Source organism: Protopterus annectens, chromosome 4.part1 (genome assembly GCF_019279795.1).
Source record: "Protopterus annectens isolate FY-2018-M chromosome 4.part1, PAN1.0, whole genome shotgun sequence".
NCBI lineage: Eukaryota > Metazoa > Chordata > Ceratodontiformes > Protopteridae > Protopterus > Protopterus annectens.
Window position 1 is genome coordinate 641,486,868 of NC_056734.1, and position 16,088 is coordinate 641,502,955.

The window sequence follows — 16,088 nt, forward strand, 5'->3', positions numbered from 1 at the left end:
TGATAAAGGGGGGTGGGATTGTGGTTATGGAACTAATGAATTGTAAAAATTAATGTTAAACTTGTTGGACAATATAGCTTATGAAAACATGTCTAGGAACCAAATAATTGGAGCATACAGGAGAATTTATGAGCAGATTATGGATATGCTTATTGATCGATGTATTTTGGTACAAACTTTTAATTATTTGAATATGGTTTCTGCTGTTGTACCTTGTTTGTTTGGGGCGCTGAATCTGCATAAGAATATTTGGAATACCCCGATGAGACAGATTATAGATGGGAAAAATTCCATTACAACTGCTTTTGCTAAATTTCTAGATAGTAAATTGAAAGGTATTGTTAGTTCTGAGAAGAAAATTTGTAAGGATTCTTGGAGTTTTCTTGCAACAGTTAATGAACTTACATTTGACACCACTTGTAATTTTGCTATGATAGATGTAAAGGATCTTTACAGGCCATGGTGGTGCAGTGGTTAACATTGTCACCTCCCAGCAAGAGGTTCTCCCATTCGATTCTCGGCTGGAGCGCCTTCTGTGTGGAGTCTGCATGTCCACCCCATGGTCGAGTGATGTTAAAGACATGCAGGTAGGTGTGTGCGTGAATGGGTGTTCCTTCTTTAAAGGTTTGGCATCGGGCTGGCAACTTGGCATGGCAAAAATCCACTGCCAATCATTAGCGGATCGGAATTCTGCTGTGGTGACCCTTAACTGGGAAAAGCCAAACGAGATAGAAAGGATCTTTACACTGTAATTCCACAGGATAAATGTTTACAGTGGATATTAGAGTTTTCACATCAAAAAGGAATCCCCCAGGCTGACATAAACTTATATGAAGAATTGTTTAAAATAGTATTAAAACATAACTATTTCTCTTTTAAAAATGAATTGTATTTCAAAAATCAGCGGTAGCAATGGGATCTCCCTGTGGAGCAGTTTTTGCAAATTTATTTATGGCTGCTTGGAAACACATTTGTATTCATCGCTAATTTTTCATCTAATATTATTATGTATACATGTTATCTTGATGATTTGTTTGTGTTGTGGAAAGGGGACAAAAACACCTTTAGGGTTTTTGAGGAATATATTAATGGAACAACTGAATTCCTCGATTTTGCTAATGAATTTAGTACCACAGGCATAGCATTTTTGGATGTCTATTTAGAGGATGAAAATATGAGGAGATATGTATCTAGGATCCATAGAAAAAAGACCTACTCTAATAGTTATTTACATATCTCTAGTGCACATCCTACACATCAGAAAAGAACAGTTGTTAAGGGTCAGCACATTAGGGCTGCGAGAATGACCACATTGGGTGACCAATTTGAGAGTGAATGCACATTGATGTGTTCTATGTTTGAAAGAAGAGGCTACCCTCTTGAATTATTGGTAAATTTAAAAGAAGAAGTAGCACTAAAAAGATTTATGGCCTATTTTAGAGAACACATTAGTTATGGAAGAATCTGGAATTAGCCCTTCTAGTAGTTTAATGAGTGAATGGGTCGACACCTGGGATGTCTTGTGTATACCCTCATTTATTACACAGTTTAGTACTGATTATAAGTATATACATGATAGACTACTTAAGAACTGAGATATATTAATGGAGAAGAGATACATCAAAGATAAAATAGGTACTATTTTAAATCTATCCTAGAGAATTTGGAAAAAGTCTTCCCTGGGAATAAAAACCCAGGTATGAATAAATGTGGTAGATGTCCCTTTTGTTCTAAGATTTCAGTGGGTACGTCTTTACAAATGGGAGGTAAGGAATATCAAATTAGATGTAAATTTGACTGCAGCAGTAAAGGGGTAATTTATTTAGCCACCTGTTAATGTTGCAGTGCATTCTATGTAGGTAAAACTGATCATAGATTGTGAGACAGAATTTACCAACATGAATATGTTATTTAAAAGGGACAAGAAAATAATGCCCCAGCGAAGCATATTTGTGAAAATAGAGCCCACTTTTTTGTATATAACGCTATAGATAAAGTGTTGGTAGGGCATTGACGGGGACCTGTTGAATTGTATCTGGAGAAAAAAGAGCTGCTGTGGCAACTGATGCTGGATGCCTTTAAAAAACCCGGTCTAAATGATATGTGCTCCATAGCTTGCTTACTTAAAATAGGAGCATTGGACAGATTGTTTTTTATTCATTATGCTTTTTTTTATTGATTTATAAGTAGCGTATTTTGTGAATATTTATTAAAAAATGTGATATTTTACTTGGTTTAAGCTTGGAAGGAGAACTACATTTATACATTTTCCATGTTTTCATTTTCCATTTCTCATGGTTTTATGCTTTAATTTATGTTGTGCATACATTCATTATTGGGGGCAGTGACAAAGGAATGATTGGTTGATGTTAATTGATCATGGTATTTTAAAAAATTGTCTTCCTGTGGAAGTTTGTATCTGAGGACGTTCTAGATTTTTCTTTGGACGAAAGTGCCAATAAACAGATTTTATTCAACTGTTTGGTGTTCCACAGTTATTTTCTGCACTTTTCATGTTTCTCAGTTGTACAGATAACTGTAGATTCAGTTTTCTACTGGACAACTGATGCATGCCTAGATACAATGTGCAAGTCATTTATGAAGAGACTCAGTAGTAGGGGAACCTAGTATGGAACCTTGGGGAAATTCAATGTAGATAGGAAGGAAGGAAGGAAGGAGAAAATGTCATTCAACCATTTTACAGCCTGAAATCTACTAATTAGACAACTATGAAACTGCTGGTGTGATGAGTCTGTTAGGGCTAGTAAGGTAAGCTCATGTAGGAGTTGTTGGTGACTGGTAGTATCAAGTGCTTTAAACAGACTGAACTTGTCTGAGTTTCTGTTTTGGTTAATGAGGTTAGTGAAAGTGCTGTAGTAGTACTATTAGAGGGTATAAAGCCAAGCTGTGTAGGGGAGATGTGGTTGTGTTCTAGGATATAGTTTAGAAGCTGAGAATGGATACACTTCTCAAGAGTTATAAATAGAGGTGACAGAATTGCTATGGGCTTATAATAGGAGAGTTCTGTGGAGAGGTCACCTTTGTGTAGAGGAATGAGAATGTTTTTTTCCCAGACTGAGCAACATATTTTTCTTTAATGGGCTAGTTTATTAGGCTGGAAATGCAGTAGACTAGTGCTTCATCAGTAAGTTTGATATATTCAGAGGGGGGATTTTCAGGGGCTATAGTAGTGGGTTGTAGTTTTAGTAAGTTTCTTGATAAGGGAAGTTGAGATTGGTTTGAATGAGAATGAATTGGGATGGCTGCATAATTAGTTTGGAAGTTGTAAACTATCAGTGACAAAATTTCTAAGTAGGGAGGCTACGGATTCAATGAAATGAGAGTTGAATACAGAAGCTATGGTTTCATTTTGATGAGGAGTTAGCGTGAGCTGGGTTGTTTTCTGAGGGTTTAGGAGTTTTTTTTAACTGAGGCCAAAAATAGTTTAGGATTTGGTTTGTGTTTGTTATGGAGCAGTATATAGAATATGTTTTTTATCATTCCTTATTTGCTGTTTGACTTCATTTTTGAAATGACTGAGTTTTTGTGAATTAGAGGAGGTTTTGTCCTGTAGTCATGTTTTCCAGACTCAGTCCCTTTCTTTTATAAGTTGTTTGATGGACTTGGATAGCGATTTAGCAGGTTTAAGCTTTAATTCTTTTTTGTACTGACACAAGCAAGTTTATTTAGAACATTTAGGAAAGTGTTAAATTTTAAGACAGCTTTATTTAGTGGCAGACTTTTTAGTATATTCCTGTTATGATACTTTAAGGTAATAATGAAAGTTTCAACATGGAATTTAGATAGGTTAGGTACTTCATTAAAGTGGTGTTTACAAATAATTGGAATGTGATAGTTGTAGAGTTGTAAAGGAGATACTATTAGACAGAACAAGACCCAGGCTACTGTATCTCTTTGTTAAGACATTTATCATCTGTATTAGGTAGTTCACATTTACATAGCTGAGGAATGCTTTAAATTTGTAGTGTGGGAGAGACATTTTATTAGAGAAAAATGAAAGTAACCAAAAACAAATGTATCTGGGTTCATTGGGATATTGGTTATCTAATTATTGTAGCTACTGTGATCAGTGGGTGACACAGAGGGAGATCTATAGCTGGCTGTGAAATGGTAATTGATTTAATTTTTTTTACTTGGATTTCTAAAATTTTGAAATTGGAGTCATTGGGCATCTGCTTTGAAGTATGGAGGGTCACTTACAAAGACTGACATGCTTCTTATTATTCATGAAGGGTTGAATGCATACTATTCACTAAAACCAGCAATAAAGAAGGTGCTTTTGTTTCACTGAAACCACATCTCTATTACTAAACATAAGGTGTAACAGATATAGATGACAGAACAAAAATGCAGCTGCCTGATTCAGTCATATGGAGGGGAAAATTAGAATACAACAGACAGTTTTGTTTATTTTGAACTTGTTAACCAGAGTAGAACACTATTCCCATGGACCTAGTTTAGTTTCAGTCCAAAAGTGAATAACAAAATGAAATACACACGTATATTATATACAAAGTGAATATCAGAGTTGGCTCAAGGGTATAAAGTTAATTGATAAATGACATTATATACAGAGCAACTGATCAATCAGAATGTGTATGCATTATATACAGACAGGAAATCAGAGCTGGCATGTTATAGGAATCACAATGAAAAGTATAGTCAAAGCAAGGAATGAAGAGCAAAGAAAGTTATGAAGAGGTTAAGTTATATGACCAGAGATATAGCAACTGCATTTCCTTGAGTCTTGAAATCTGCTTTTATTTCTGATCAGAAAATTTGGTAATAAAAATTATTTTTAAGAAAACAAAAAAATTCTCACAGTTTGGGACCAAAAATGAGAAAGCATGGTCTCTGCTGTGAAGCTTAGTTTGGGAGGATTGGGGGAGAGCATAGGAGTGGTTAAGATGTTAAGGCTGTATGTCAGTGCATCTCTGAATATACTGGAGTCTAATGGATGGGAAGAAAACATCCTTTTTCTAAACACCTTTATTGAATTATCACTTGTAACCTATGTAAACTTACATTTATATAAAAGTAATCAAACCATATTAACAAGTTCACATTTACAAACATTGGACATCACATATATTGTTATATATCATATAATCAAATCAAAGTTACAAAAGTTGCTCAATTCCTGCCTTCTCTTAAACTTCATTCCTCCTCCAAAATATGTTTCTGTATACATTCTCCCAGAATTTCCATTTTTTTCTATGAAATTTAGTCCTACCTTTTTCTAAAGATCCCACTTGCTGTTATTTTATCTCTGTTACAATATTCACCACTTGTAGATGGGTTAGATTTTGATTTCCATTTTCTAGTAATTGCTTTTTTGTCAGCCACCAGAATTAAAATTAACAAGGCCTTACTGTTTCTAGACAATTCAGATCTTTTATTATAGCCCCCCCAAAAAATTTACTTAGCCACACTCATTTGCTTGCCCAATATTCCTGAGAGAGTACACTGTATGGAATTTTTAAAGTCTGCCAACTCATTCACTCCCTAAACATATGTTCCCAGTTACCTATTTCTTCCCAATCACACCACCAACATTTTCCATCTACCTGAGGAAAATTATTTGGAGTCTGCTTGGGATATGAAAACGTCTGTGCAAATACTTCCAGGCAGAAATCCCAAATCATCTAGATTTTTTGCATATTTGGAGCCATGAATATGTCCTCCACATTGCTTCATTGTGAAATGCATTTCTGATCACTCTTCCCAATCTTTTCGGATCTCTTCTTTTTGACTTCTATAGTTATCATGCAATATTTTATATACTCTACTAATTATACATTTTTAACAATAGCCTCTGTTCTAGACTCAATTAAAAACACAAGCAGTACAGATCTTTCATTTAGGATTCCCCAATCCCTTTCTCTGTCTATAATTGGGTATAAATCCCTGATAGGGAAGGCAATCACTAGCCTGCAATTCAGATTTCTTCATGGACGTTTCCTATTCTATTACCATTTCCTCTCTAATGATTTGTTCCAGTAAATTCCAGCCCTTTCTTACCTATTATCTATACCCCTAATTTTAGTCATCCAGATTGGCATATCTCTTTTCTCCCTTCTGGTCTTAGCTTATTTCCTAGAATATCTGTACCCAAAATCCAATTCTTTCCTGATTTCTTGAATTACTCCCTGCCTCATCATCATCCCTTTCCACTTTGAATTGTAGTGTTCTGCTTGTGTGTCTTATATGAACCTTAACTGTGTAGCTCTAAAATTTCCCTTCACATCAGGTAATCATAAACCTAGTTGCTCGATTTGAAGGATCAACTTATCCCACTTGACATCTGTCTTCTTCTCATCCCAAATAAAATCCCTCACTTCTTTATTAATTACTATTCACAGCTTCTCTACTGGTTGATAAAGCTTGTCCTGAGTATACAATTAAAGAGATTAAAACATTTAATTATAGAGATTAAAACATTTTTACTGATTGTGCCTTGCTATGCATATCAATTGGGAAAAGCTTCTGTATCTTTTGTTTTGTTTCTTCCAATATATCCATAGCTACCTTAACAAAATCCTTTTAATTCACACTCCTAATTATTTCAATTTATGATATCCCCATAAATATGAGTATTGCTGAACCAATTAATGAGTAGGTACATAGCTTATAGCTATAGTCTTTGTTTATCTTCATTAATTTTATAATCCCCCCCCAAAAAAAAAAAAACAGAGCTGTCTCAAAATGTTCCATGACACTGAGATGTCTCTTTCTGGTTCTGCCAGGTACAAAATAATATCATCTGGAAATAAAGCCAACTTTTCTTGAACACTATACAAATTACATCCCTGAATTTCAGAGTCCCTTATTTTCTTTGCCAATACTTCTAAATGAAATTCAAATAACAAAGGAGAAAGGAGACACACCTGCCTGGTTTCTCTGTTCAGACAAAATTTATCAGAGAGGAAACCTCCCATTTGATTTTTGGCTCTAATCCCTCATATATCATTCTAACTAACCATATTACTGCATCAGGAAATGCAAATGAGTCTATTGCCCTACTCATTAAAATCTCAGCATACTCTGTCAAATGCTTTGCCTGCATCAAGATCAGCCAATAACAGTGGTATTTTCCTGCATTCTTCTTCTCTTTGGATCATCATTGTTCTATTAATATTGCAAATATATTCTTCCCCTCTACAAAACCACATTGGTCCATGTCAATCAATGTTATCACCCTTGCCATTATTTTAGCCTTTATAGATATCAACACTTTATATTTATATTGTAAAATTGAAATGCATTTATATGAAGCTGGATCAGATGGATCGTTACCATCTTTAGGTATTTTATCCACTCAGCTTGTTACCATCTTTAGGTATTTTATCCACTCAGCTTTTTTGCATGATGTTGGTGCCTCCCCTCCTTTTAAAATGCCATTATACAAATCTTTCCAGATCATTATCACTTTCTTCCCTCCTAGCTTCTAAATGTCAAACAGAATACCATCTATTCTTGGAGACCTTCCTTCAGATCAGTTATACATTGACATAAATCTCTCTTATCTTTACTATTGGTTGTTGAATCTCATGTTGCTCTATCCTTGGCATATTTAAGTCTTCCATAAATATATCCATTTGTGCTTTTTCTAGACTTCCCCACTTCTCTGTGTTATACAAATTTTCATAACATTTCTGAAATATATTTAATACCTCTACAGGATCTTTAGCTATTTTTCTTGTTTTAGGCTCCCTAAATTTGGCACCACCCCTTCTACTTTCTGTTGCCTAAGATTTTGTTCCAAACTTTTTTTTTGCTCTGGAGTTATCATCAAAAAACTGTTGCTTAACTCATGCACATTATCCAGGTACTTCCTTATTTTCTCTTTAGCACACTGCAATTGCACCTTTTCATGTTCAGTGAGATTGGCCTTATTTTGTAAAAATTTCCCCTAGGTTTAATAAAATCTGTGCAGGCATAGTGTTACCATGTCCATGCACACGGTTCCCCCTCAGCAGTGGGCCATGCATATTAATCATGGTGTTGTGCTGAGAGAGAGCCATGGGACAAGGTTATTGAATCAGTGTAGGGAGTGTGGTGCTAATTGTGTCCACAGATGAGTAACACACTCCCTCCACTGTCCAATTGCAATTGTAATTTATTTTTTACATTTTTTTTAAAAGCATGTTTGCGTGTTGCCTTGGGAAGTGCAGCAGCATTAAGCAGTGCTGAGACACCTGCCAGACATCTAAAAATAGAAACTGGATATATTTAATTAGTTTGTAAAGGTCAAGTCTAAGCACATCTGAGTGGGTTTGTGTGGTGCGCGCCGGTGCTCAGCACTGCTTAATGGTAGCTCAGAAGAATATGTAAAGATATAGATATAGATATATAAAGATATGGGTGGCACAGTGGTGCAGTGGTTAATGTTGTTACCTCACAGCAAGAGGTTCCCTGGTTCTATTCTTGGCTGGGGTGCCTTCTGTGTGGAGTTTGCATGTTTTCCCTGCATTCGCGTGGGTTTCCTCCGGGTACTCCAGTTTCCTCCCACATTCTAAAGACAGCATCTGGAGCATTTCTCCCCGGGCCTCCGCTGAAAACAGGCTCTCTAGTTGGACTTTACCAGTCAACAAATGTTAAATAAATAAAAATATAGCAAAATTTCACATATCCACATAGCTAAATGATTAGAGTTATAGCCTCATGTGCAGGAGGTGCAGGGTTTGAATACACAGAAGAACAAGTTAGCAGTTTTGTTTGAAATATAAATTATGCAAATTATTTTTATATACTGATCTGCTGTGCTCAGCTAAGCCCTGCTAAGACCTGCTAAGCCCTGCTAAGCACCGCATAAATGCAATACGGCTGAAAATGATTATGCACTGCTTGCCATCTCTTGGCTGGTTTGTGCACCGCTAAGGACTGCTAAGCATATGGGTTTTGAGCTGAGCTGTGCTGGTTTGAGCACTGCTAAGTGATGTGCCACATTTTTAAATATTGCCCAATGGCATGTAAGGGCAGGAAAACAGGCAATAATAAGCAAAAACAATATCACCACTGATTCTAAAGACAACCACAAAGCATTCTATAGCTATGTCAAGAATCTCAATGGCAACACTCAGATCTGCTCTGAGTTACAGCACAATGGCACTAAATATACAGACTGAACTGATAGTGCCAACATCCTGGCAGATAGGTTCAGTGCTAACTTTACCCCCCCCTCTCACCCCCTAAAGAGCCCATTTCTATACCAGAAGAATGCAAAGTTCCTGTAATCTCGGCTGCACAGGTAAAAAACACACTCTCCAAAGCCAAGAACGCAGCATCCATGGGACCAGACAACATCCCAGGCTGTGTTCTATATGAACTACAGAATGAACTGGCACCCCACCTAAGTACCATGTTCAATCATAGCCTCACCTCAGGCTTTGTGCCTGCTGAATGGCGCACAGCAACAGTTATCCCACTCCACAAGGGGAGAGCCACCATGGACCCCGGGAACTACAGCCTCATTAGCCTGACGAGCCTGGTCTACAAGGCCATGGAACGTATCATCATGGAACTTATAAACAAAGATATTGGTAATCTCCAAACTCTGGACCCCACCCAGTTTGGGTTTGTAAAAGGCAGATCATGTCCCCTGAACCTGATACATTTCTTTGAAGCAGTCAGCAAAGCCATAGACAAGGGTAAGGTGGTTCACACAGCCATTCTAGATCTTGCCAAGGCTTTCAACACCACCCCCACTCTGGAATTATAGATAAACTCACTAAACTAGGTATAAATCCCTATGTCACAAGAGGGTTTGCCAAATGGCTCACTGACAGAACCCGCACTGTGAAAGTAGTAGACTCCAAATCTGACTTCAGACCAGTGACAAGTGGAGTACCACAGGGTTCAGTCCTGGGTCCTCTCCTGTTTGGTATCTACTTCTCTGAAGTACAGGCTAACACAGGTCTTTCGCTAATGAAGTTCACAGATGACTGCAAACTAGGAGCCATAATCGAAACTCCTAACGATGTGGACATCCTACAAAAGGGCCTCACTGAGACAGATACCTGGTGTCAAAGCCATGGCCTCAAGCTCAATGCCAAAAAGTGCATTGTCATCCCCTTTGGTAAAAACTCTGTACCCATGAACTACAACATAGGCAGTAGTATTCTGAACATCAAAAGTGTGATAAGAGACCTTGGGACACATGTGGTCAGTAGTCTCTCCTTTGATAATCACACTGCCACAGTAGTCAGGAAATCCTTCTATGTGGTACACCTCATCACAAAAGGTTTCTCATCCAGAAAAAAAGAGGTCATTGTTCTCCTCTACTCATCACTCATTACACCCATTATAGAGTACAACGCCCCTTTTGGTATGTATCTTACAAAACATCTACAACAACTGGAAAGGCCGCAGAAATACCTCACAAAGAAGATTACCAGCCTCAAACAGATGCCCTACACAGACCATCTCAAAAAACTCCAGCTTTACTCCATCGCATATCGCCTACTCAGAGGTGATCTCTGCCTAACATACAAAGCTATGTCAAACCCAGAGTTGTTGAACATGCTCCACTTAAAGAAATCCCAATCTCTCTGATCTGCACGCTCTAGGGACCTAAACCTTGTCAACACAATAAACAGAACATGCTGGAGGGATAGATTCTGTCCCAGAGACTTCCCATACTCTGGAACAAACTATCTATCTATGTCAAACAGAGCTCCTCATTATCACTCTTCAAGAAAAATCTTGATGATTGGATGGGAAATAGGAAATTCACCCCGGGGATCACCTCTGTGGCTCTGCTTGACAGTGGCACAGGAAAATAATTTTCTTGGGTGGCAAAAGCCAGGGTACCTTTTTGGCTGGACTTGTATAGGCCACAGGGCTGATAGCCTAGTACCTACCTATGAACCTATGAACCAATAGGCAGGAATACAGACAGCATAATCCATTGGAATTCTGTCTCTGAAGAATACAATGGCAGGCACTGGAGAGGGTTCATGCTTTTGGGTGCAGTGGTGAGGCATTCAGGAGTCCAAGGTCATGATCAGACTTCTTGTCAAAAACTGTGAGGGACGGCTAATGCAAGTAGGTTACCAGGACTCAGTGTGCAAGGCAGAGGCCTGGGACTGGCTGACAAGGGACCTCACCAGTGCAACTGGTATCCTTCACACAGGTGAGCAGTGTTGTCATCACCATGATGACCTAAAAAGATGGATAGGGGCTGTCTTGGACCCCTGGGTCCAAGAATTCCAGGCTGGGAGTGTCCCACATGTATGTAAGTACCATTACCTAATTTTCATCAATATCTGCACGCTCTAGGGACCTAAACCTTGTCAACACAATAAACAGAACATGCTGGAGGGATAGATTCTGTCCCAGAGACTTCCCATACTCTGGAACAAACTATCTATCTATGTCAAACAGAGCTCCTCATTATCACTCTTCAAGAAAAATCTTGATGATTGGATGGGAAATAGGAAATTCACCCCGGGGATATACCTCACTCTCCTTTTTAACTTTACTTTCTTAACTTTTAACTTGATAAAATACCATTACCCTATCTAAACATACTCTACCCACACTTTTCTTTTTCCTCCTATCCCTTTTTTCCCTTAACTTTACTACCAATATACCCCCTTACCTTCTAACTTGCTTTTTTTTTTTTTTTTTTTAACACTTCTAACTACTAGCTTTCTTTCACTCTGTTAATTACCAATTCTGTCCTCTACCTTCTGACCAATGATTAATTTTATGTACCTACACTTCAGATATCCTTAACTCAACTGTATATTTTGGTGCCTGAGCTTATCTCCTCAGCCACATGATGTGAACTTTGATTATAATCTTACTGTAACCTAGTTAAGTTAGTCAAGACAAACTGTATTTTGTCCTTGTACATTTTTGTTTTGTTTTGTTTTTGTTCTTTTGTTAAAAAAGATTGATCTATTTAGTAAAGTATTCCTCATGTATTGTCTTAGTCTAATAGTGGAGCTTTTCTCCTCGGGCCTCTGCTGAAAATGGACATGTATCCAGCCAGACTAGCCCGGTTAACAAATGTAAAATAAATAAATAAATAAATAAATCTAATCTTGAATGTCTGCTAAACTGATATACATCATGGTATGTTTCTCTTCCAACAGCTGCAGAGGAGAGGGCTCACAACATCAAGGTGCATGTTGGGCGCTTGGCCAGGTTACACAGTGAGTGTGGTGAGTACAGATGTATTTTGCTATCTATAGTCAAATAAGTAAGAAAGAGTAAAGCATTAACTCTGATTAGGTATATGCAGTAAATATTGCATTGCAATGAATGGGTATTTACACATGTACTGCAAGAATTGCATACTGCCAACTGTAGTACCATAAGCAGGGAAGACTAAAGCATTAACCATAATAAAGTATATGCAATAAAAGTTTGTACTGCAATAACTGTGGAATTACAGCTGTGTTGCAACACCTGCATAATGACAACTGTTGTGCAATAAAAATATGAAATTATGCCAGTAACTGATTCAAAAATTTTCTAATAAAGTCTGTTGTGAAATGACTGTGGATGTAGGGCTGTTTTGCAAGATATCAGTAATTAAAACTGTTCTTCAATAAAAACACAAACTAGTATCAATACCTGCATGAAGGTATATCTAATAATGTCAGTTGTGCAATTGTGCTGTTTTGCATGAAATCAATTATTACAACTGTTCTGCAATAAAAACTCAAAATAGTATCAATACCTGCATGGAAGCTTATCTAATAAAGTCTGTTGTGCAATAGGGCTGTTTTGCATTAAAGCAATTATTAAAACCGTTCTGCAATTACAACACCAAATAGTATCAGTACCTCCATGAAGGTATATCTACTAAAGTCTATTGTGCAATGAGTACAGGTTCCGAGTTGTTTTGTAAAAAATGACTTATGACAACTTGTCTGCAAGGGCACATGGACTGATAGCAATAATGCCAAGGTAAATTGTGTACAGCAGGATTGTCTTGTTTTCACCATTGCATGTCAGCTTCAAGCATTCAGGCTTCAAAATATGGTGCTGCAGTCAGGTATAACAGTGTACTAGTTGTACACTGAAAATAATAACCCATAATTGGATATTGTTTGTTGACTTCACAGAAATTTCAACACACTAACAATGCATTGTGTACACCTGAATTTTATGTAGTAATATATTCTTTACCTAGTATCTCTGTCATGCATGTGTGTTCAACTGTTACTGCAGTCAGGTATAAAACTGCACCACGATTACCTGATCATATTTTGGTGCCAGGTGAGCTCTAGGCAAATATCAGTCAGGCAGTAATCAGCAGTGACTCAGCAGCTCAGCTTGGTAAATGCTGTGTATGAAATACATTTTTGCCACACACAGACCAGGGACTGAATCCAGTGCTATATAGATCTAAATATTACAGTGTCAGTCACGTAATGTTTGCAGATATTCTCTCCACAGGAACTACAGGTAAATGGGTGCAGTATCCTATAATATAAGTATATTATTGTGTGTTTACATGTCACAGACCATTACAGTCATTACTGGGAATGTGAAAATATAGCATAGAATACAGGATATAAGTGTAAAAACTATAAAATAAAATAAAATGTGTAATCTTTGATATGGGTGCATGCCTGGAGTGTGTGTGTTAAAGGTTGCTGCAGTCAATTAATGCATTTAATACAGATGTCCTCTATAGTCACTGCTATTGGGCTATATCCCCATGCCTGCCAAGCAAGGCATAATAGTTGTTTACTGCCTGTACTGTACACATGCATGTCTCTCAAGTGGCACGCTGTCACAGAATATAATTACTGTTGCATAATCCCTCTGTCACAGATGTATCATCGACATGATTATGTAAATAGCAAAGTAATACTACATAAGCCCACAGTGCAGTCTTGGTAGTTATATAGGTCCACCTGATGTGCAAGTGTTCCATGTAGTTGTGTACCTGCAGTTGCTATTGCTTGGCCAATACTGTCCCATGCGGATCACTTGGGAGGTATGCATATGCTACAGCAGCTATAGAGCACTTTTACACATAAATAAAGGGCAGACCTGTAGAGCAAATAACAGTATTGGTGTCAACTATATAACCTGTAATGGTATTAATGGACTGTGTTTCTCTCTCTCCTCACCCCTTATCTTTAAATATTTATTAATGTTATGCACAGGTTATGGTTTACTATGAACATGTTGTTCCATAAACTTTATTTTGGGGCATGTGTTTTATTATTGTTATGTATTACAATGGTTGCATATTAGCATATCTTGCTGAATTACCTATTCTGTTGGCCACATGCCATAACTGTTAATATACTGACTGTTCCATTATTCATTATTATGTTTCACATAATATGCATTGAATATAATATGGTTATTTCCAATATTCTGTCATGCTGTATTACTAACAATGGTTTTGTTCATAACTAACCTGAATGTATTGCATAACCTCCATAACCATGGCACATCAGGGTAAGCTGGTTCCTGCTGATCCGCCTATCCTTCCTCAACCATCTGTGACACTGGGCCCAGCACATCTGAGACCCAAGCCAGTGGTGCCCCCTCCCCTGGCCCTACACCACCTTCAGGTGGAACTGCCTCAAGGGATGCAGCCCCCACCCCCCCCAGGAGCAGTGGCAGAGGGGCAGTAGTCACCCAGGATTGACTATTGGTGATAGAAGCTATGAACTTCACCTGCGCCAGATTGAAGGCAGACCTGATAACCTGGTGGGGATGGGTGACCCTGGTGCCCAGCCTCCAGCACATGGGTGGGGACCTCCGTCATGCTGCTGCTGTCAGTAGGCACATGCACTTCAGATTCCACAACAACTTCCCCATTCAAGGTGTTTACCCCCTCATGTGTCACACACTGCCCTGTCTTCTGTCTTGTCTGTTTGCAATTGCATCTTCACCTACCCAACTTACCTCCTCACTCATAGTTATAGCCCTTCTCCAACATTACAATCTCTCCTTATTAAAAAAAAAAATAATAATCACCTCATGCATAGCTCTCTATTTTGCACACGTTCACTGGACACAACTAATTTGGTCCAGTTGGCTTGACAGCACATTTATGTTGTCCTCACACTGCTCTATTGGGTTTGAGAGTCCAAATTCATCCACAAAATCTGCCAATCTGAACAGCTGTTACTGTACAAGAAATGGAAAGTTATGGTTCTTCCCTACACGTGTCCTGCACATCCCTACCTGCTTTCACTATGTTTTTCCCCCCTGCGTTCTATTACCCCATTTTTCTTTTCTTTTTAATTTTTTTTTTTTTTGCGGGGGTTTGCACTCAGCACTGCAATGCGGAGTGATGAGTGATACAAACCTGCTTAAAAGATCTTTAAAGTGCCTTAATGATCCTATGTGTTACTAACATGTACAAAATAATCTCCCCTACGACGTTTCAAACCCGGGCCCCTGTCAACTACAACCTACTGCACTAACACCGCAGGCCACACAGATGTTAGGTAACTCAGGTGTTAACAGCAATACCTACTGACTGCCACTGACCGACTCAAATCAAGCCTAATGTGACAAATGGGAGCGTACCTGGGACAATGATGCAGAAATACACCAGTAGACAACCAACTAAGTAATAATGTCAGTACATGAGGCCTGGGATAGCAGGTAAGTGTTCCCTTTTACCTGTAACATCTTCAAACACACCTGCTAAGACATCAATGGCACAGTGCATATGTACAAATGGGACCCTGCTGCAGAACAACTGCCTTTGAAAGCCATGTACATAGTGATGGATGCAGACATGTGTCACAGCCTGTATGTCAGCATGTATAACTGGCAAATACACCTGCTGCACCACTGACTCAGTATCTCAGTCTGTTAAATGCCTTGCATGTAGAACATTTTGCCACACACAATCCTGTGTTCGAATCCAGTGTGTTGTACTTCAATTACATTGTTGTGAACACAGCAAGTAATGACTGACTCGTGCATTTTTAATCCCCATAGTTTATTGCTACTGAATTATCAGCTACCTAGTTTTGCAAATCAGAGGCCTGCAGGTAGGGACACACTACACATATTTGTATAGCCTAACTATATCTTGTCTACTACTGTGCTACGGGCACTGTTGCATAACA